Below are 23746 nucleotides of genomic sequence, written 5' to 3'. Positions count from 1 at the left end.
AGCATCAACTGGGAATTTGATATTTTTGACTGATATTATGATGGTTTGTTTCATACCTGCAAAGTAGATAAAACGCTGTCATTTTCACTTTAAACTTTAGGTCATCGGTTGCTTTGTGTGCTAAATGTGAAATGTTTTTTGCAATGGGAAGTATTAGTTGTACATTTTGATTGGGAAATGCCTAATGGTTGTGCTTTTGTATTCTTATGATTGGGACCTACTGGCTTATTATGTCAGAGTGAATGGACTGCTTATCCTTTACATCATGCTGTGTGTGACTGCTGTCTTTCCATCGGCCCTATGCAGTGGTGCCTGGAGAAGTGGGTATTCTATAATTTTGCCAAAAAGTTCCCAAACGGCCCGCCCAGCGAAGGAAAGACAACCTGTGTGAAAAATCCTATATTATCCTATACATTTTTCAGATTTTCACTCTCAAAATCACACCTTTTTTTTATAGAAAAAATACAAAAATGTGATGGTCTAAGTCCACAACAATGCTTAAATAATAATAATATGCCATTTAGCAGACGCTTTTATCCAAAGCGACTTACAGTCATGTGTGCATACATTTTTACATATGGGTGGTCCCGGGGATCGAACCCACTACCCTGGCGTTACAAGCGCCGTGCTCTACCAATTGAGCTACAGAGGACCACAATCAATCTGATTGGGTGGGCCTGTCAGGGCCTGGCTCCCCAGTGGGTTTGCCTCTGTCCATCCAGGCCCATCCATGTCTACACCCCTGATGCAAACAGCACATGATAACACTTGCGCATCACAAATAGCCTTCTAACCAACACTAAATACTAAACCTTTTCAATACCTGGTTTGCATACCCATTGTTGCCTTAGTTAGCATTTACTGGTAGATATCATAAGTTAAAACGTCTTTCCTACCCTGCCGGCTACGGATGTCAAAACCAGTTGAGAGCTGCACACTCTTGCTGCCTGCAGATGATATTCCTCTGAAACTAGCCTATGTGTGTGGCGCACATGTGAATGTGTTTCACGTGCTTTGCGATTGTGTAGGCTACTTTGTGCATGATTTCTCTATTGTACTACATAATTGATAAGTCGTATACCTCCACTACACTACTTTGATACGCATCAGTAGGGATTAAGAAGTGATTATAAACTGGGTGGTTCGAGCCCTGAATGCTGATTGGCTGACAGCCGTGGTATATCAGACCGTATACCACGAGTATGACAAAACGTTTATTTTTACTGCTCTAATTATGTTGGTAACCAGTTTATAATAGCAATAATGCACCTTGGGGGTTTGTGGTATATGGCCAATATACCATGGCTAAGGGCTGTATCCAGGCACTCTGCATTGCGTCGTGCTTAAGAACATTCCTTAGCCGTGGTATATTGGCCATACACTACACTAGGTATAAGCAATGACCACTGAAACAAAAGTGGGTATATGGCTTATACCTGCGTATACCCTCCACTACACCACTGGCCTTTTGTGTTTTACAAAAAGTTCACTCTCCTACATAAGTGCGCTGGTATTACGGTTGCTGTCCTTTCAGAATCACGAACCTGTCACACACTGAAGGCCTATAGGTTCGCCACTGCGCAAACATGTCTATAATAGATATAAAGGCTGTTAAGATATTCATGTTTCAAGAAAGGAGTGTATATATTTGGCCGGGTGAAGAGGTTTTATGCGCTGACTGAATGGAAGCTGATGCTTATGAGTTTTTTTACTCTGCTGGTCTTTGAGAAGAAATGTTGAGACCTCACTGTCCGAGACCGAGTCAAGACCGAGTACAAGACAAGACCGAGTCACTCGTTATGTGGTCTCGAGACCGGACTCGAGCCTGAGACCGGTCTCGAGTACTACAACACTGATAAGGAATATATTAGTGTAAATATTGGTATAGATAAAAAGGGTTTGTTGTTGATACTGTAACAAGTGACAAATGATAGCCTATCACCAGGCTTTTAAATACCTTGTTTCATTTTTTATTAACATGATTAATAACTGTAATAAGACAATCAGAATATCAGAATTAAAGGGATTTTGCACAATAGGGAAATAATGTTTTCTTTTATAATTGTATTGTATTTTATGATGTCATGTTTAACAAAAAAACGTGTTGTAATAAAGGCTTCATGTGGCCAAATCTGACAATGTCTGGTGTGTGTGTGTGTGTGTGTGTGAGAGTGTGAACGTGCGCACACGTGTGTGTGTGTCTTTGGGAGCGCTGACTTAGATTCACTGACTGAATGGTATGGTATTGTGTATAAAACACACCAGCCACAGCAGCCAAGCTGTCCTGGGCCCAGAGAATAAGGGCTAACAAACTAAACAAAGCCATACAATGATACTTATTATTTATACTGTATACACACAAAACATTTCAGAGCAACATCCAGCTACCATTAAATATGAAAAATGCTGCCATCTACTGGTAGTAGGAGTGTTTGTGTGTGTGTTCTACTTCATACTTTTCAGACCATCAATATGGTTGAAAGTATGAATTATATCCCTCGCACTCCGCGCAGGTTGAGTAATAATAACAACTAAGTCACGCAGGTGACATGACAGCGTGGGAGGACGTTCCCCCGTGGTTCATATAAAACCGTACGTCGGACCACGCTTAATTCTTCTCGCAAAGTTAGCTTAGCCATATCGCGCATGTTGACTGCTCCGATGCTCCCGTAAGCTAAACTCTGTGTGAGTTGTATGTACTGTCAGTCTGTCACCAACAGCCTGTGACCTGTGGGTCAGAGTGCGAAATTCGCCCTCCAAGGCTGTGTGAGAGCTCTCCCCTACCTATCCCTTTTGGCTAAGGATATCGGGCTTCCTTGTCTTGTACTGACTTAGTCCATCAGCTAGTGTGTCTGTTGGCCACCGTATTCTGGTGTTAACCTTGACAAGATATCCTCTGCTGTGCTCTGTGTCGAGGCCACCGGGCACTACTCGTTCTTCCCTAGATAAACACGTCTAGGAAGGTTGTTAGCCTAACTAGCTATAAGACGTGAGATTCGGATTGCCTCCCCTAGGCACTCCTCTCCCCTGGTATTACTAGCATGCTACAAGCTAGCTAGCTAGTTTACCAACTCAACCTAGCTGCAACTGTGTGTTGTCAACTTGGCTTACCAAACGACGGCCATTCGTGCGTGTTTCGCATAAATAAGCCTACGTTTAAACATGATATCTCTCCTGCTCCAGCCCTGTGGTCATAGATATAGGCTCACCCAAAATTATTTTGCAGGTGCTGTACAACTCCCGCCAGATTATTGTAGGTCTCTACACTTACTGTGTGTTGTGGTAGCTGTTGTATACAGTCTCCGGTTACTATTATATTAGTTAATTTGATGGATCAGTATATTGGATAAGAAATATTTTATATTTATATTTAATAATTTATTTTTCTTCACATTCTGATCTGAGAGAACACTGCATCCCCATGATGCTGGGCATGCATTATTGCTCCTCCTGTGGAGCTGAACTACAAGTAGAAGATGGTCATGACCTGTGCCCCGCCTGCCTAGGCGTTGGCCACCTGTGTGAGGCTCTTTCTGACCCCTGCATTAACTGCGCCATCCTGCCAGTGAAGGTGAGGGAAGCGCATCTAGCCAGAGTTGAGGGCCTGGTTTTCACTGTTTTTCACAGGTTTTACCAGTGTCCGGCGTTGTTTGCCAGGACCCACCCAGGGCCACCAAAAGAGGGAAAGCCCACGAAACCGATGGTGCCCCCCAGTAAAAAAGTAAAAAAAAGAAGAGCTTCACTCGGAAGGTCGATTCCTTATCCTCTGAGATAGAGCAGCTAAAAATGCTTTTGCGTTCCTTCAAGCCCCCTGAGTCGGGGCCCTCTAGCACTCCCTCCAGCATGGGGGACGCAACAGAGGACTCAGGTAGCCGTGATGATGACCTGCTCTCCACTTGGGCATCCAACCGGCACTTTAGTGACCAGGATGATGACACGCCCAACATGGTGAAGGAGGTGCCAACCAGTGTTGTGGACCCATTCAGTCTCAACGCTAAAGATAGGTCAGAGGAGTCATTCCGAGGCTCTGATCACACGGAGTCAGAAGAAAGCTCTGCTTCACTATGCGCTGTCCTGTGTGTGGCCTTAGCTGGGCTAGAGCTTGATGACCCTCAAGCCACAGCCCCTGCAGCTAACCCATTCTTTAAGATGGCCCCGGCAGCTACACCGTTCAGTGTGCCACTTCACCGGCTTTTCTTACAGAGCTTCAGAGATGCTGGGCTGACCCGCGGGCTCTCGCCCACCATGGCAAGGACAGTAGGATGCTATCTGCCATGCGTGACGCAAAACAACATGGGCTGGACCATATGCCTAAGGTGGATGAATGCATAGCAGAGGTAGATGATGCTCTCCCCAGATGAAGCCCTGAAGGATGACGCCTGCTGCCTCAGACCTCAGTGCAGGGCCACAGATGAGCGACTGTCACGCGCCTACGACACAGTGGCCCGCATTGGGAACTCCCTCTCAGTGTTCATGCTAGCACAGAACAGGATGCTCCAGCCAAAGCACGCAGACCTGGACCTCTGCAACCTGAATGAGTCATCTCTTCAAGCGTTTGCGTTCATGACCAGAGAGCTAGGCAGACTGATGTCCACCCTTGTTGTGACTCGTCACCAGGTCTGGCTCGCCCTAGCCCCAATGTCCGGTGACTCCAGACGGACGCTGAGAAACCATCAAACATAGAAAACAGCTGAGTCAGGCTACACCGCTGTGGAACCCACAGCCCAGAAACCAGGCATCACAGAGTCGTGGCAGAGGGAGGCCTGACGCGTGTGAACCTCGCTGCTCTCACTCGGCCCAGCCCTACACACGTCCTTGGTCCTACCACTAGCCTAACACAGGTGCTCGCAAGCCCCAGACGGCGTTGCAGCCACCCCCCCCAACCCCTAAGAGGCCGGTTCCGTCGTCGTGGCTTGCACCCTCAACCTAGAGAAGGGCGTGATCACAAGAGTAAAAGCATCAGAACAGCAAGATGGCTTTTACTCTACCTATTTCCTGGTTCTGAAGAAAGACGGAGGCTTCCGTCCAGTTCTGGATTTAAAATGGTTCAATGTTTTCCTAAAAGTTATCCTCTTTCACATGTTGCGGACGGTCAACATTCTCCAGACCGTTACCGAAACACAGGCGTTTTTGTCGTAGAAATATTTGACCCAAAAAGTAGTCAACTTAAAAATATTTCTCAAGAGACTGGAACTTGTGAATTTAGACTTGTATTATTTGCATAACAAAGCCGAGCTTGCTCCATGGAGCAACAACTGTCTCTCTTTGGCTTAGAGCTCCCTTTTATACACTCAAATGCATAATCATGTTACATAGCATATACAGTCCCTCCCCTTAGGGCAAATGATTAACTTATTTTAGTGCCACTCTACCCTTATCTTTCAACGTCCAAATGTCACATGTGGTTTACTCCAAAAGGTCATGGGGGCTTTTCATTTACATTACATTTACGTCACTTAGCAGACGCTCTTATCCAGAGCGACTTACATGAGCAATTAGGGTTAAGTGCCTTGCTCAAGGGCACATCGACAGATCTTTAACCTAGTCGGCGCGGGGATTAGAACCAGCGACCTTTCGGTTACTGGCACAACGTTCTTAACCACTAAGCTACCTGCCGCTTTTCCACAGGAAGCCTCTTCCCTAATCTCATTATATTGGTAGCAGACCCTTTCCCTAATCTCATTATATTGGTAGCAGACCCTTTCCCTAATCTCATTACACATACATACATTAATTTATGTTTACACACTGTATTGGCTATATTCCTTATTTAAACATACATCTGGATTATAGAATGTCAATCATGTTTACTATATTTTACTTTTGACATTTCCCAACATTTTGCCTTAATGATACATAAAATATTCCTATATTTTCTGCGGTTCGCCTTCGGTCTCTCCCTGGCTCCTCGCATCTTCACAAGATGCGTGAGCGCAGCCCTGAGCTCCCTCCACCTATAGGGGATCAAGATCTTTCCTTAACTCAACAACTGGCTCATCTGCGCCACCTCTCGCGAGTGTGCGGCCCGAGGGCACAGCGCTGACACTGACCCACGTCACCGCACTGGGTCTTACCGTGAACAACGAAAAGAGGAACTTCACGCCAAGCCAAAAGGTCACCTTTATTGGCATGGCTCTGAACTCCCGCACTATGAGGGCATATATAACACCTCAGAACGTGGACAGCATTCTTCTTCTTCTGCAACAATTCCAGTTGAATGCATTGGTGAAGGTACGAACATTCCAACAACTGATGGGTATGCTCGCGGCGGCCTCCGCGCTGACACCGTTAGGCCTGCTGTCTTTAAGGCCACTACAAGTGTGGTTCAACAACCTCCGCTTGGACCCCAAGTGGGACAGATACACCAAAATACGGGTGACAAGGGCGTGCTACTCTACTCTGCTGCCGTGGAGGAAGAGGGCCTACCTGACTACAGGCAAGGCGGGAAGTAGTGACGACCGACGCTTCATTAACAGGCTAGGGAGCAGTGTGGCAACACAGGTCTGTACGGGGAGAGTGGTGCCCCCGCTGGAGGAAAGAGCACATCAACGGGCTAGAACTTCAGACAGTTTCATGCGCTCTCTATGTGCCCTGTCTGCCTACGATGGAAGGCAGATGACCTAGGCGTGACCTTATGGCCCAATACAGCTTTTTCGCCTAAGGTTTTATTACCCCTTCACATCAATCAAGCCATTGAACTGACGGCCTACTGCCCCCCTCCTTTCCGTTCCCTCAAACGCTATATGCAAGCCACTACAGGAAGTCAGATCAGATGTTTCTGTGCTTCGGTGGGAAGTCAAAAGGCCTTGCATTGTCCAAGCAGAGGCTTTCACACTGGGTTGTGGATGTCATCACTCAGGCCTACAAGGGTGTAGTGCTCCCTGTCCCAGAAGGTGGGATATGTCACTCGACCAGAATTGTCGCCACATCTGAACACATATGAACCGCAGGGACACGCTGAGAGGCGTCCCCCTGAATGAGATATGCGCAGCTGCTACCTGGTCGTCGCCCTGCACGTTCTCAAGATTTTACAAGGTCAACGTCACGTCCTGCCACACCATCGGCTCTGCCATTCTTCCAGTGGTACTGGTGCATTAATCAGAGGTTAGTAGTGCTATTCCTCGTGACCCTGTTGGTATGAGTCATCCATACTTTCAACCGTACTGACGGTCTGAAAGGTATGACGTAAAATGGAAGTTACGAATGTAAATATGGTTCTACGAATACCTGGAAGACCTTCAGTACTTTCCTGTCACTCTGAATCTTTTGGGTGAGATGATTCTCTAAAACAGTGCGTGGTCTGACGTACGGTTTTATATGAACCGCAGGGCCACGTCCTCCCATGCTGTCACGTCATCGGCGTGACTTAGTTGTTATTATTACTCAACCTGCGCAGAGCGCGAGGGATATAATCCATACTTTCAACCATACTGATGGTCTTCCAGGTATTCGTAGAACCATAGTTACATTCGTAACTTCCGTTTTATTTAATGTTTAATCCCCTCCAAACCCTTCTCTACTAGTTCTCACCTAGACAGTACAGCAGGGGTTAGAGGTTAGACGATTAAGTGGTTGAGGTCATGTCATGTGTTACTAAAAGGCTAAAAGGTAAAGACAGTCCAGTTTAATCTCACTGTAATTTCCTGTCTGTGGTTGTGATCCTGTACAGAAGAGAAGGCAAATTAATACCTGTGTTCATTCTGCGTCATTTGATTGACAGAACAAAGTTCCCAACCACTGACCTCTCGCCTTCTTACGGAAATACGTCTAATTTATGCAACAGAACACACCAGAAGGGTAGGACTACGTATCATATTTTACAGTATGTTTGTATTTTGAGGCTTATCTATCTATCTTAACTATTTACATAGGTAGACCGTAGTAGACAGTTTGGGCTTGGGGTTCAGAGGTTTATTTTTACATGAAAATATTGTGGTCAATATTGCCGTTGACAGTTCCGACGGTCTTTCTCTAAAATACACTCGCTCCTTCCGAGTTTAAAATGAATGCACTGGCTTAAGACAAATCATGTAAACTCACTTTAAGAGATGTTTACATATTCCAATATTTTTAAAGGGTAAAATTTGAACGATTATAAGCAGGCTTCACATATATAGAAGCCTTGAAGCCACAGGCTAGAAGATTGTTGTGTGTTGTCTGTCTGGTGGTTATCTCTTCTCAGGATTCTCTATCGCAACTGATTTATGTGGTGGCTATCTATGTTCGTAACTTATGCTTTGTCTGTGGTTGTGGCCCTAAAACTAATGCAACATAAACATCTCCAGGACAATAATCAGCAGTAGGCCTCAAAGCCTCGTAGATTCCTGGTGCTGCCCACAGGAGAATGGTCCTCGTCTACGGACATGTCACAGAGTGAAAGAGGAAGATGTCATTGCATAACTGCCGGCAGAAGGATACTTACATGTCTATATGTTTTATGATATATTGAAATATCTTGTAGCTTTTGTGTCGACTCTCGTTACAGGAGATGGAGATGAAGACAATCCTGGTACTAATCTCAGGAGTCTCTCTCATGGGTGAGGCTCTGTGTGTTTGTCAGAGTAGTGATTTTCCGTTGTGGGGGCAAGGTTTGCAGCTCCGCTATTTAGATAGTCACCTATATACAGTATGGTCTATAGATGCTCAAACTATCAACTTCAACTCTGTTGACATGCAGCAACTTGCCTCTCTGCTTGTTTTGCTGTCATGGTGAAGCACCTGTAGCTGCAGCCATCCAATGGAAAGCCACGGTTGGTCAGGAGGGCAGGTTGAAATGGGAACATGGTGTGGAGAATGCTAACAGCATCAGGTGGGAACGGGACACCAGACAGATTGGCTACTGGGCTGGCAGTACCTCCAGGCTGGAACCAGGTTACACTCTGACTCGTGGGGAAAGCTGGACCACCAAGGTAATCAACAATGTCACCAAGGATGATGCTGGGAACTACACCTGTCAGGCGCACATCATATTCAGCACTCCTGAGGTGACCGGGAGGGTGGCGGGACAGCTGAAGGTAGAAGGTGAGGCTGTATGGGCGTCTTACTGTTCTTGACTCATCACTACTACTGCCCTTTTGACCTTAGTGTGCACTTGTTCATTTCTCTTCATGCATTTAAGGGACAGATCGAAATTTACGGGGGGGCTGGTCCCTCCCCTTGTACTGTAAAATAAATTGAACACCCTCCCCTTAATAGAATTAACTCAAAATAATGTTTATGACCACAAATAACAAGAACTGTAGTGACCCTGTTTTTATAAATGTGGATATCAACTTTGCCACTTCAGCATGCTTTTGTGGCACAGTGATGCCACAAACGGCTATGGGCCAGAAGGTTGAGGGTTCGGTGACCACCACAGAGGAGCTCACTCTTCCTGCCTGTTTCATTACTTCACGATCAGCCGGTTATAGACAATGATCAGCAAGGAGGGAATCAGATTTTCAACATTTTGATGCCAGATTTATAATTATATAAAATGTATGCAACAAATTTTCCACCAACAGGTTTCTGTGCCAATGCACCACACAACTAATAAACAAAACGTACCGACTTCGGGCACTTCAATATCATGGTTTGCGTTTTCAACATCACAATAAATACACTATGTAAATCTCGACAAACAGAAAACACATCACTCCCTACCTTGTAGGCTTACCCAGTATCGAAGGCTTGGCATAACAATCTCAGAATGTCATGAAACTTTTTGGTGTTTTGTAACAGATGTCTCTTTCCATTCATCAAATTGCCGCTGCACATTTTGGATTTATTGATTGATTAATTTTATCTGTTAGTTAAAAAAAATACATAATTTTCAAAGTGACTGGGATTGCAAAATAAAGTCGGGGACTTATTTATATTGTAGTCTCTACATGTGCTGCAGCATATGCTACAGTAATATAAGGACTACGCATCTCCATCTGGCTTGAGGGTCACCTTCTTTTTTTTAATCGTAAAGACAATTCTTTACCATTTAAACTGCAGAGTTTTAAAACAGCATGTCACTTGAATATCGTTGCTTTAAATCAGTGCGCACACGAGCACTCTGTCATAGTCGTCCTCTCTCTCAATGAATTCCATTCCAATTGCATCCAAAACAGATCATTCTGTTCAAAATTGATATATATATATATATATATATATATATATATATATATATATATATATATATATATATATATATATATACACTACCGTTCAAAAGTTTGGGGTCACTTAGAAATGTCCTTGTTTTCGAAAGAAAATCAATTTTTTTGTCCATTAAAATAACATCAAATTGATCAGAAATACAGTGTAGACATTGATAATGTTGTAAATGGCTATTGTAGCTGGAAACGGCAGATTTTTTATGGAATATCTACAGTTGAAATCGGAAGTTTACATACACCTTAGCCAACTACATTTAAACTCAGTTTTTCACAATTCCTGACATTTAATCCTAGTAAAAATGCCCTGTTTAGGTCAGTTAGGATCACCACTTTATTTTAAGAATGTGAAATGTCAGAATAATAGTAGAGAGAATTATTTCTTTCAGCTTTTATTTCTTTCATCACATTCCCAGTGGGACAGAAGTTTACATACGCTCAATTAGTATTCGGTAGCATTGCCTTTAAATTGTTTAACTTGGGTCAAACGTTTCGGGTAGCCTTCCACAAGCTTCCCACAATAAGTTGGGTGAATTTTGGCCCATTCCTCCTGACAGAGCTGGTGTAACTGAGTCAGGTTTGTAGGCCTCCTTGTTCGCGCACGCTTTTTCAGTTCTGCCCACAAATGTTCTATAGGATTGAGGTCAGGGCTTTGTGATGGCCACTCCAATACCTTGACTTTGTTGTCCTTAAGCCATTTTGCCACAACTTTGGAAGTATGCTTGGGGTCATTGTCCATTTGGAAGACTCATTTGCGACCAAGCTTTAACTTCCAGCATCTTCACAAGGTCCTTTGCTGTTGTTCTGGGATTGATTTGCACTTTTCGCACCAACGTATGTTCATCTCTAGGAGACAGAACGCGTCTCCTTCCTGAGCGGTATGACGGCTGCGTGGTCCCAAGGTGTTTATACTTGCGTACTATTGTTTGTACAGATGAACGTGGTACCTTCAGGCATTTGGAAATTGCTCCCAAGGATGAACCAGACTTGTGGAGGTCTACAATTATTTTTCTGAGGTCTTGGCTGATTTCTTTTGATTTTCCCATGATGTCAAGCAAAGAGGAACTGAGTTTGAAGCTAGGCCTTGAAATACAGCCACAGGTACACCTCCAATTGACTCAAATAATATCAATTAGCCTATCAGAAGCTTCTAAAGCCATGACATCATTTTCTGGAATTTTCCAAGCTGTTTAAAGGCACAGTCAACTTAGTGTATGTAAACTTCTGACCCACTGGAATTGTGATACAGTGAATTATAAGTGAAATGATCTGTCTGTAAACAATTGTTGGAAAAATTACTTGTGTCATGTACAAAGTAGATGTCCTAACTGACTTGCCAAAACTATAGTTTGTTAAAAAGAAATTTGTGGAGTGGTTGAAAAACGAGTTTTAATGACGCCAACCTAAGTGTATGTAAACTTCCGACTTCAACTGTACATAGGTGTACAGAGGCCCATTATCAGCAACCATCAGTCCTGTGTTCCAATGGCACGTTGTGTTTGTTATTCCAAGTTTATCATTTTAAAAGGCTAATTGATTATTAGAAAACCCTTTTGCAATTATGTTAGCACAGCTGAAAACTGTTGTGCTGATTAAAGAAGCAATAAAACTGGCCTTCTTGAGACTAGTTGAATATCTGGAGCATCAGCAATTGTAGGTTCGATTACAGAATCAAAATGGCCAGAAACAAAGAACTTTCTTCTGAAACTCGTCAGTCTATTCTTGTTCTGAGAAATTAAGGCTATTCCATGAGAGAAATTGCCAAGAAACTGAAGATCTCGTACAATGCTGTGTAGTGTGTACTACTCCCTTCACAGAACAGGGCAAACTGGCTCTAACCAGAATAGAAAGAGGAGTGGGAGGCCCCGGTAAACAGCTGAGCAAGAGGACAAATACATTAGAGTGTCTAGTTTGAGAAACAGATGCCTCACAGGTCCTCAACTGTCAGCTTCATTAAATAGTACCCGCAAAACACCAGTCTCAACATCAACAGTGAAGAGGTGACTCTGGGATGCTGACATTCTAGGCAGAGTTGCAAAGAAAAAGCCATATCCCAGACTAGCCAATAAAAAAAAAAGATTAAGATGGGCAAAAGAACACACACTGGACAGAGGAAGATTGGAAAAAAGTGTTATGGACAGACAAATCGAAGTTTGAGGTGTTCGGATCACAAAGAAGATCATTTGTGAGACGCAGACCAACTGAGAAGATGCTGGATTAGTGCTTGATGCAATCTGTCAAGCACAGTGGAGGCAATGTGATGGTCTGGGGGTGCTTTGGTGGTGGTAAAGTGGGTGTTTTGTACAGGGTAAAAGGGATCTTGAAGAAGGAAGGCTATCACTCCATTTTGCAATGCCATGCCATACCCTGTGGACGGCACTTGATTGGAGCCAATTTCCTCCTACAACAGGACAATGACCCAAAGCACAGCTCCAAACTATGCAAGAACTATTTAGGGAAGAAGCAGTCAGCTGGTATTCTGTCTATAATGGAGTGGCCAGCACAGTCACCGGATCTCAACCCTATTGACCTGTTGTGGGAGCAGCTTGACCGCATGGTACGTAAGAAGTGCCCATCAAGCCAATCCAACTTGTGGGAGGTGCTTCGGGAAGCATGGGGTGAAATCTCTTCAGATTACCTCAACAAATTGACAACTAGAATGCCAAAGGTCTGCAAGGCTGTTATTGCTGCAAATGGAGGATTCTTTGACGAAAGTTAAGTTTGAAGGACACAATTATTATTTCTATTAAAAATCATTATTTCTAACCTTGTCAACGACTATATGTCCTATGCATTTTGCTATATTTCCTATTCAAACTAATTTCATGTATGTTTTCATGGAAAACAAGGAAATTTCTAAGTGACCCCAAACTTTTGAATGGGAGTACACTACCTGTCATAAGTTTTAGAACACCTACTCATTCAAGGGTTTTTCTTTATTTTTACTATTTTCTACATTGTAGAATAATGTAGTAACCAAAAAAGTGTTAAACAAATCAAAATGTATTTTATATTTGAAATTCTTCAAATAGCCACCCTTTGCCTTGATGACAGCTTTGCACACTCTTGGCATTCTCTCAACCAGCTTCACCTGGAATGCTTTTCCAACAATCTTGAAGGAGTTCTCACATATGCTGAGCACTTGTTGGCTGCTTTTCCTTCACTCTTCGGTCCGACTCATCCCAAACCATCTCAATTTGGTTGAGGTTGGGGGATTGTGGAGGCCAGATCATCTGATGCACCACTCCATCACTGGAGGTGTGTTGGGTCATTGTCCTGTTGAAAAACAAATGATAGTCCCACTAAGCCCTTATTGGTGTCATTTAGTAGTGGTTTCTTTGCAGCAATTCGACCATGAAGGCCTGATTCACGCAGTCTCCGCAGAACAGTTGATGTTGAGATGTGTCTGTCACTTGAACTCTGTGAAGCATTTATTTGGGCTGCAATTTCTGAGGCTGGTAACTCTCATTAACTTATCCTCTGCAGCAGAGGTAACTCTGGGTCTTCCATTCCTGTGGCAGTCCTCATGAGAGCCAGTTTCATCATAGCTGTCACGGTTCTCTAAGACCGAACCCAGAAGCAGACCAGGACAAGGTGAGTTGAACAAATGTGAGTGTTTATTTACAGATTCAAAAGATGCAGAATAATCCAGGAGACGGAGCGGGTGGCGGAGATGAGTAGGTGGTGAAGTGGCAGATTAACTGATGGCACGGCAGGGGTTGGGTGAAGATTCCGGGAGAATGACTGTAGACAGAAAAAACGGAGGTAAGTACAAGGCAGGTCAACAAGGTGCAAAAAACAACAAAACTAACGCTAGTACTCAGAGGCTGATACGCTGGCAAAACATACTGTTAATGGCTAACGATCCGGCAGGGAATGGATGTCAGGTCAGAGCTTATGAAGGGGTGATGATCAGGACCAGGTGTGCCGAAGCAGATGAGAAGCAGGTGCGGGTAATCGAGAGATCACCCTCCTAGCAACGTCGCCCGGCAACTGGACAGGGTGCGTTCAGGAACCGTCGGGAAACAGGAGATTCAGAGCAGAAAAACGGCAACACAGGCAGGAACAGACTCAGGACGCAGGGTTCATGACAATAGCGCTTGATGGTTTTTGCGACTACACTTGAAGAAACTTTCAAAGTTCTTGAAATGTTCCATATTGACTGACCTTCATGTCTTAAAGTAATGATGGTCTGTCGTCTCTCTTTGCTTATTTGAGCTGTATGACGAGTACTGAAGATACTAAGAGGTTGGACGCAGACGCAGGAATCAACATTGTAAAGATTTACTTAACACTGAGCAAGAGAACAACAAAGAGCGAGTACACGACATGACACTAACAATCACACACACAACACAACACTGAACAGTCCAGGGCTATATAGGGGTGGTGATGAGATGATGAGGTGCAGGTGCGCTGCAGGTGATTAGGGTGCGTTGGGTTTCCATCCCGGTGTTGACGAGGTGGTGCGCTCAGACCGGTGGCTCAGTAAACAATGGGAGGAGACGTGACAAGCTGTTCTTGCCATAATATGGACTTGGTCTTTTACCAAATATGGCTATCTTCTGTATACCCCCCCTACCTTGTCACAATACAACTGATTGGCTCAAACACATTAAGAAGGAAAGAAATTCCACAAAATTAACTTTTAAGAAGGCACACCTGTTAATTGAAATGCATTCCAGGTGACTACCTCATAAAGCTGGTTGAGAGAATGCCAAGAGTGTGCAAAGCTGTCATCAAGGCAAAGGGTGGCTATTTGAAGATATATGAAATATATTTTGATCAGTTTAAAAATGTTTTGTTACTACATGATTCCATATGTGTTATTTCATAGTTTTGATGTCTTCACTGTTATTCTACAATGTAGAAAATAGTAAAAATAAAGAAAAACCCTTGAATGTGTAGGTGTGTCCAAACTTTTGACTGGTAGTGTATATATGTATGTCCTAGCCTACCACTTTCAGGTGTCACGGAATCAGCCGAGGCTGCTCCTCCTCCTTGCTCGGGCAGGCTTCGGCGTTCGTCGTCCCCGGAGTACTAGCTGCCACCGAACTATGTTTCGGTGTTTGACTTGTTTTGTCCTGATTGTGTACACCTGTTCCCCATTATGTTGTATTGTATTCCCTATTTTACCCTCTGTCGTTCATTGTGTGTTGTGTGTTATTGTATTTGTCATCGGCAGTGTTCGTGTGCGGGTTGGTTTTTCCTCATTGTGTTGGAGATTGTTTTCTACTGTCGTGTATGAAGATTATGACTAGTCTTGAGGGACAAAGAAAAACTGTTTATCTTAGTTTAAATGTAGCAGTTGTAGGGTGACGCCCCAGGGGAGACCGGTGATTGGACGAAGAGGAGCAACCCATTTTTGCCATTGTTTATAAGTAGGAGCTAGACAAAGGGGGGTCGGAAGCATTCAGATTAATTTGGGCGGTGCTTCTCCAGACACCGCGGGTCTGTAACTTATGCTGTAACGTGTGATATTAATAAAATTAATAAAATCTAATCACGGTGCAGCCTAAGCGGACTCTTTGTTGACAGCAATAACCACCAACAGCAGGCGCACACGACACAATGGGGGCTCGTCCGGGATTCTGATTGCATCGTTCTTGGTTCCCTTCCTGAGTCGCGAGTTGACTACTGCCCAAGCCGGCTTTAAAGGTGAGATTACTCACAAAATTTGGGCATTAGTTATTCCGCTGATTCATGAGAGGGCATTGAAGGTGTACAGTTAAAAGTACTTGGGTCGTTGTTGATGTGGTGCTATTGTGGTCGACTAAGAGTCTGTAATAAATATTCTAAAGTTTGGTTGATTGGTAAACGGCGTAAATAATAGGAAGTCTAGAACAATTGATTGGTAGTGAATAAAGTCAGGAATATGTATACATTAGGGCATTGTGAATCTGTGGAAGACCTCGAAATGGGGCGACTCCTTAGGAGTGGGCCATAAATCCTTGCAACGCGCTAGGTGTTGTCAGGTTAGTTCTAGGAACTATGAGGTGGACGGTTATATTGTAAGTTATTCTCATCTTGTAGTCGACGGGGTATTTGCATGGGGTAGCCGCTCATATAATATCCATAACTTACGGCAGCATAAAGTTAGACGGGGATAAATGGACAATGATTTAGGCACAATGCAAGGTTACTTAGGGCGTGGTAGGCCACAGTTAGCTAAAGGCTAAGGCTAATTTTAATGCTAAATGCTGGATTGGGTTTCATGCTACATTGTACATAGCGGCTAATGCTAAATGCTAAGGCTAAATGCTAATTGTGTTGCGTGTTACATGCTAACGGGTGTCCTTAGAGGTCTCATTGCGACGAGATAAGCCTCTTAAACTTGTTTGTGTGTGTGGAATTCAGAGTTCTACGCAAATGTGAGCTCTGTTATGTGTAATTGTTTGATTATAAGGTATAAAATAGTGAGGTTGTAGTGGAATGCTGGCGTTCTATTGTGTGGCAATCGTATGGTTAAATGGATTTGCGCATGCGCTTGATTTTACGGCGCTAAAACTACAACACGAGGAGATTGGTTAAACTACAACACGGGATTGTGGGTAAAGGGTCATATTTCTGTGGGGTTGCGTGCTCAGGGGGAGACAGAGAAATAGCCACAAAGAGGAGAGATTTGGACACGAATCTTCTAATCGTTAAAGTGACTATTGTTCGAAAAGGAAACTATTTGTTGAGATGTAGTGAATTTATAAATTAGATATATGGTGACGGATTATAATAAATTGAATTAGAAGACGATTAAAATAAATAAAAATTAAATAAAAATGTTTTTGAGCGATCTATTTAATCCTGAGTTAAGTCTTAAAGCGAATGTGAGTGGGGGAATATTGAATATGGTTGAAATAACTCAGTGATTGCATTAACTACTAAAATCTTTTTATGTGTCTCTGTTCTTCTGTCATATGAGAGGAACAATGGAGAGAGAGAGAGAAAGAGAGGGGGTGCTGACGTACACGTCACGTGACGCGACAGAGGATCAAGTCAAAAAGGTTTTGGTACTGGTCTGGTTACAAAATCTTCCCCTACAGGATATTTGATGTTATGACAATTTCGCAGAGGCTTGGCAACAGACTGATCATTTGAATAAAATTTGCATTTTAGAGTCTCTGGCATCACTTGGATTTGATTGGAATTGTGTTGGGAATCAAGGACTGACATTATTCTGTAAAATTAAGATAATTAGGTGCTTATAGAGCAAGGGGGTTTATGGGAATTGTAGTGTTGTAAGGTTAGAAGGCTTTGTTTTTGGGATTGCTTTGAAGTTGACTAACTTACATTTACTTTCCTGATGGGTTGTGGTAAGATAACCACCACTAATATTAGAACATATAAATTGGTAAGATATGATATAGAAATAAAAGATTGGTGTTAATTATTCATAATTTTTAATTGATTTTTTAATTGATTTTTTATTTTTAATTAAAAATATTTTTTGAATAAAATTTTTAATTGAATTTTTAATATTCATATTTTTATTGATTTATAAAAAATTAAAAATTAAAAAAAGTTTTTTTGGGGGGGTTGTTTAGGTTATATTAATAATTAAAGGGGGGAAGCCATAGGCTATATAGGCTATATAGGCTAAAATAAAATATTTCACAATAAAGGAATATAAAAGAGTAGTTACAATGGGGAGAAAGGACAGCAAGGCTATGAAAATCATTACACCGGTTGATATAGTGGAACATAGTAATCCTTTAGTTAAGGGTATTGCGAGGTTATCCGGCAAATGGAACAAACGTTGGCCTGACATTGAACAACCATGGCCAGTGGAAGGGACTCTTAACCCTGACGTCATCAACATCATGAAAGTGCTTCTGTCAATTTACAAGGCAGATCAGAAGAAGGGAAACCAAAAGGAGCGGCGTAAAGAAAAGAGACAAAGGGAGCTGGGTGTTCTCAAGCTGTTTGAAGATGAAGGACAAAAACTGATGAAAGATACCAACGATAAGGAAGCAAAGGTATGGAGAAAAGGCTAAAGGAAGAGAAGTCGACAGAGAAACTAAGGGTAGAAGTCAGTATACCTTTCTCACATACGGATTCGGCGAAAAAGACCCCCACCTTATGAGAAGGAAGTAGAGCTTAGGGATGCTTATCCTCAGCTTCCAGTGATCCTCCAGCAGGGTGATTATTACATCAGAGATGAAGATGAACGAATAATAGAGAGAGGACAAGCAGAAACGACCATAAAAATGCATCCAAGCTCCAAAGGCAAAAAGAAAACGAGAAGTCTGAAAACTAAGGGTGGAATGAGGTTAAGTAGGATGAAACTGGATGAGGACGATGATGATCAGAGTGATTTAGAGGGGATCATGGGTGGATATGATCCTGTGATCAAACGGAGGTTGGCCAGAACGGAGAGAAGGGGTGAGGAAGGTTGGAAGAAGAAGGATACAAGATATTACAGTGCTGAGGAAGGTTTGAAGAAGAAGGATACAATATATTCGAGTTCTGAGGAAAGCAAAGATGAAGACAGCGATAAAGAGGAGACTAAAGGTGCTGTGTATTCGAAAGGAGTTTATCCTGCAAGGACTGGCACAGAAGAAGTAGAAGGAGATATAGACCGATGCTTATCAGAACTGGAGAACGCGAGGACTTTAGGAGAGGTAAGAGAGCTAGAGGAAGAACTCCAGACGCTGAGGATACAGAAGGAGAAACAGCTGAAAAAAGAATCCAAAAAAGGGGAGACAAAATATGCATTAAGGCCAAGGAAAGAGACCACGAGCAAAATGATACCAGTTATCATTCGAGGTCAAAACTTTGAATATAAGCCGTTGCAAAATACCGATATGTCAAATATACTTGAGAAGCTGCCTATTCTTCAAAATGGGGCCTATCCTTGGATTTCGAAATTGGAAGAAATTACGGTGGGAACACAGTCAGCCATAGGAGACGTTAAGAGACTGTTGGCTAATCTCATTGGGATTCCAGATATGGAAGAAGTCTTTCAGAGAGCTGAACTCATTAGATATGTAGGGGACTTCCAGTGAACGATCCTGAATTGTTGGCTGCAAGTAGGAATCGTCTGTGGAGAGCATTGAAAGATACATTTCCAACAAATGTGCATCCTGATAATATTCTGATTGACCCACTAGGACAACAAGAAAATCCGAGAGCCTATGTGTCAAGAGTTCATCAAGTGTGGAGAAATATTACTGGAAATGATCCAGATGTGAGTCAAATTGAGCAGTCAATTTTGAGAGCTAAATTGCAAATGGGACTGCCCTCACCAGTAAGGAGCAAACTGGCAGAAGTGGTTGGACTTGGAAGCATGACAAAAGGCGTCTATACCGATCATATAGCCCATCAAGTGGATCTGTACAGGAAAAAGGAACTCAACCAGAAAGAGCAGGACGAAGAAACTCTCAGAAAACTCAATCAAATACAACTGGGGGAGAATAAAAAGGATAAGAAACAAGCTTTGGTTATGCAGAATCAGTGTGCACCAAATCAACAATCACTGCCACAGCTTCAACCAGAACAGGTCCAACCGCAATTGTACCCGCCACCAATGGCGGTACCAGTTTCATATCCACAGCCAATTTCTGGACAGACACAGAATTGGAGAGGAAGAGGACGAGAAGGATTAGAAAGGGGAGGAAGATTTAAGCCATACTTCCCGCAATCTCAAGAGGTGTGTTATAATTGTGGACAGGTTGGTCACTATAGCCGTGAGTGCAATTGGTCAGGAGGAAACATCAGAGGGAATTTCAGAGGAAGATACAGGGGCCAGTCAAGATCATCTGGAGGACCGGTGAACCCCTACAGGGGTCCGGAGCAAGGATTCTAGAGGTGCCTAGATGATCCGAAAGGGGGGTGTCAGCTGGTAGCATCAGGACCGGAAAAAGACCCAACAATTGAGGTGAAAATAAACAACCGACCATTGGAAGTGATGGCGGATAGCGGAGCTGCGTTCACCTGTGTTCGGCCTGAAGATGCTACACATCTCCCTATGTCCAATCAACTCATTAGGACAATCGGATTTGAGGGAGTAAAACAGCTGATTCCTCTTACGGAACCAATTGAGCTCTGCTATAAAGATCAGAAAATTACGATACCCATACTGGTATCAGAACATACACCTGTTGCATTATTGGGAAGAGATGCATTGTGTAAGTTGAACTGTACAATAAGATGTACACCAGACGGCTGTCTGATAGAAATGCCAAAGGAAAAGGTTTACCAATTGTCGATGATGACAGAGATGGATTCGTCTTCAGTATTCTGGATTGGAAATCTCAGTGAAGATTTTATGAAGCAGGCTAAGATATGGGAAAGATTTATTGTTGCAAATATGCCGGATGCGAAGCTTCCGGAATATCCATTCCATTGTACGCTCAAGTATTTCAAGAAGGCTGCCCAACCACACTCAGAGGAATGGTTGAGTCATCAACCGAAGAATGTTCAACTTAGCTCAAGTTGCATTATTTTAGGACCACAAGGAGCAGCTATGAAGATAAACACAGACGACTATCTGAATAAAGAATTTTGAGATTGAGAAGAGTGTGCCACATGTTACCTTGTTGGTTTCGGAAGGCTATGAGCAAAAGCAAATAGGAGAAATGATGACAGAAGCAGAGAAACTTAGTTTCAGACCAATGAAAGAGAATTTGGCGATCTGGAGAAGTGAAGATCAACGATTTCTTAAAATAATGATTTTGGACAAGGAGAGCCCAGCCTGTGGCTCAAGGACAAGGAGAGCCACAGGCTGTAGGAATGACACATGAATCTATTTGCAATATGAAGATGGATTCAGACTCTATGAAAGAGGAGATGTTGCAACAAGTTCCAGAAGGGTTGTGGTCTCAACATAGTACCGATATTGGACTTGTGAAATCAGCCCAACCTGTGAAAGTTGAACTTCGACCAGGAGCCAGACCTCCATGGAAAAATCAGTATCCATTGAAAGATGAAGCAATCCAAGGGATTGAACCACAAATTGAAGGACTTTCGAAAGCAGGTGTTTTAAGGACAACAAAAAACCCTCGGAGTAACACGCCTTTGTGGCCTGTGGAAAAACCAGATGGAACTTATCGTGTAGTTCATGATTTGAGAGCAGTAAATGAGGTAGTGACTGACTTTCCAGCAGAAGTGCCAGACCCTCATACCTTGTTAGCTCAAGTTCCTCCTGATGCGACTCATTTTACAGTACTAGACTTATGTGGAGCATTTTTCAGTGTTGCACTTAGTGTAGAGAGTCAGAATTTATTTGGGTTCACATATAAGGGACAATTCTATGAGTACAGTAGAATGCCACAGGGGTACCGGCATTCTCCTCATATCTTCAATAAAGTACTGAAGGAGGATTTGGTAGGGATAGATCAGATATTGCAGAGCACTGTCATTCAGTATGTGGATGATATAATGGTTTGCTCACAAAATAAGGAAACATGTCATAGAGACTCAATTAAATTACTACAGGTATTGGCAGAAAAGGGGCATAAGGTTTCACAGAAAAAGCTGCAATATTGCCAGGAGAAAGTTGTATATTTAGGTCAAAACATAACTCATGGCCACAGAAACATTTCGGACAGGCAAGTGGAAACTATTCGTAAGGGCTCCGAAGCCTAGAACGGTCAGAGAGATGATGACATTTCTGGGTATTGCTGGTTATTCCTCAGCTTGGGTAGAGGATTATACTAGTTTGATGGCACCTTTGAGAGCTATGGTTAGGGGGTACTGAGAGTGGTCAACTCCATAGCAATCTTTCCTGGACACAGGAAGGCCATGTGGCATTTGAAACGATCAAACAGAGGTTGCAGGAGGCACCTGCACTTACACTGCCAGATTACTCGAATAACTTTTTGCTATATGTGTCTACTTCTACTGGAGGTAGATATGCGTGTGCGGTTCTTTGTCAACCGACAGGCACGGGGACGAATCCTCAGCCTATTTCCTACTACTCTACTGCTTATTCAGAGGTAGAACTAGGGTTACCACTGTGCTACAGAGCAATGGTGGGAGTATATTCAATGTATGACAAAGCATCGTCGGTCACGATGGGCTACCCAGTAACAATTCTTACCCATCATAGTCTCAGAAATCTTCTGAACTATGGGAAATATACATTGACTATGCCTAGGCTCAGAGACTATCATAGGCTCTTAGAGCAGGAAGATGTCACCCTAGTGAGATGTGATACAGTAAATCCAGCCGAGAGTTTACCAACTTCAGAGGATGGTGAGCCACATGATTGTGTCCAAGAAGCAGAGAGATATTCGAGGCTTAGATCAGATTTACAAGCCTTTCCATTACGTGAGGCAGATCTGGAGTATTGGACTGATGGGTCTTGTTATCGGGTGGGAGATAAATTATGTGCTGGTTATGCAGTAGTTAGAGGAAGAGGAACGGGATTTGTTGTGGAAAAGGCTGAAGTAATACCACAGCCTGCGTCTGCACAACTTGCTGAACTTGTGGGGCTAACAGAAGCATGTTTGTTAGCAGAAGGAAAGCGAGTAACCATATACACTGATTCAGCATATGCACATAGTGTATGTGTCAGCTTCCTGCCTCCTGTTTGTCTCCGGGCCTCTAGAGGTCATCTGTGTTCCCCTCTGCCTTAGTTCTTCCTCGTGTGTCCTTATTAGCTTGATCCAGGTCACCTGTGCCTTGTTTCACCTAGAGTATTTTAGCTGTGTTTTTTCCCCTGTTCCTCACTTGGTTTTTGAGTCCTGGCTATGTGTCTCCTGCTTTGTCCCACCGTGTCTTTCCAAGTAAGCTTTTCTAAGTTATCTTTAGTTTGTTTTTCTCCCCTCGTGGAGTTATTTTGTTTTGCCTCCTGTTTTGTTACTCTACCTCTGTTAATATACCTCTTTCTGAGAAGAACTTTTGTTGGACTATTTTTGAAGTGCAAAGAACCTTTTTGTTACATTAAATCTACTTACCTGGAGTATTGCCTTGGGTGTTTCATTTGGGTCCAACTATACCTCCTCTGTGGCTAAGGGGTAGAACCCCCAGCTCCCCACATCTGAGACCGGAGTTCTAGCCCAGCTTGTGACAGAAAAACCAAGTCAATCATGGACCCAGAAACACTCAGTTCCCAGGACCTGTTGGCGGTGATCACTCGACATGAGGCATCTTTCCAGCGCCATGAAGCCGTTCTCAGCCGACAGGAAGAGCTGATGGCTAGTCATTCTCGACTCCTGGCCGAAATGATGAGTTCCCTCCACCAGCTCTTTGAACGCCTCCCTGGTCCTCTCCCTTCCTCCAGGTCACCCCCCAGTGACGACAGGCCTTCTCCAGTGGCGGAGCCCCGACTACCACCCTCCCAAGCCCTTTTCTGGGGATCCAAGCTCTTGCCAGGGTTTCCTCACCCAATGCTCCCTCACCTTCGAGCTCCAACCCTCAAGTTTTCCCACAGACCGTTCCAAGATTGCCTACATCATTACCCTTCTTTCAGACAAGGCGCTCGCCTGGGCCTCTGCGGTGTGGCAGTCCCAGGAGGCCTGTTGTGACTCCTACGCTGCATTTGTAGAAGAGTTCAAGCGGGTGTTCGATCATCCTGTCAGTGGGCGGGAGGCTTCCAAGCGCCTACTGTCTCTCCGTCAGGGTCCCGAAGCACGGCAGATTTTGCCATTGAATTCCGGACCATAGCA

This window comes from Coregonus clupeaformis, chromosome 17 (genome assembly GCF_020615455.1).
Source record: "Coregonus clupeaformis isolate EN_2021a chromosome 17, ASM2061545v1, whole genome shotgun sequence".
NCBI classification, from domain to species: Eukaryota; Metazoa; Chordata; class Actinopteri; order Salmoniformes; family Salmonidae; genus Coregonus; species Coregonus clupeaformis.
This window is presented reverse-complemented; position numbering follows the sequence as displayed.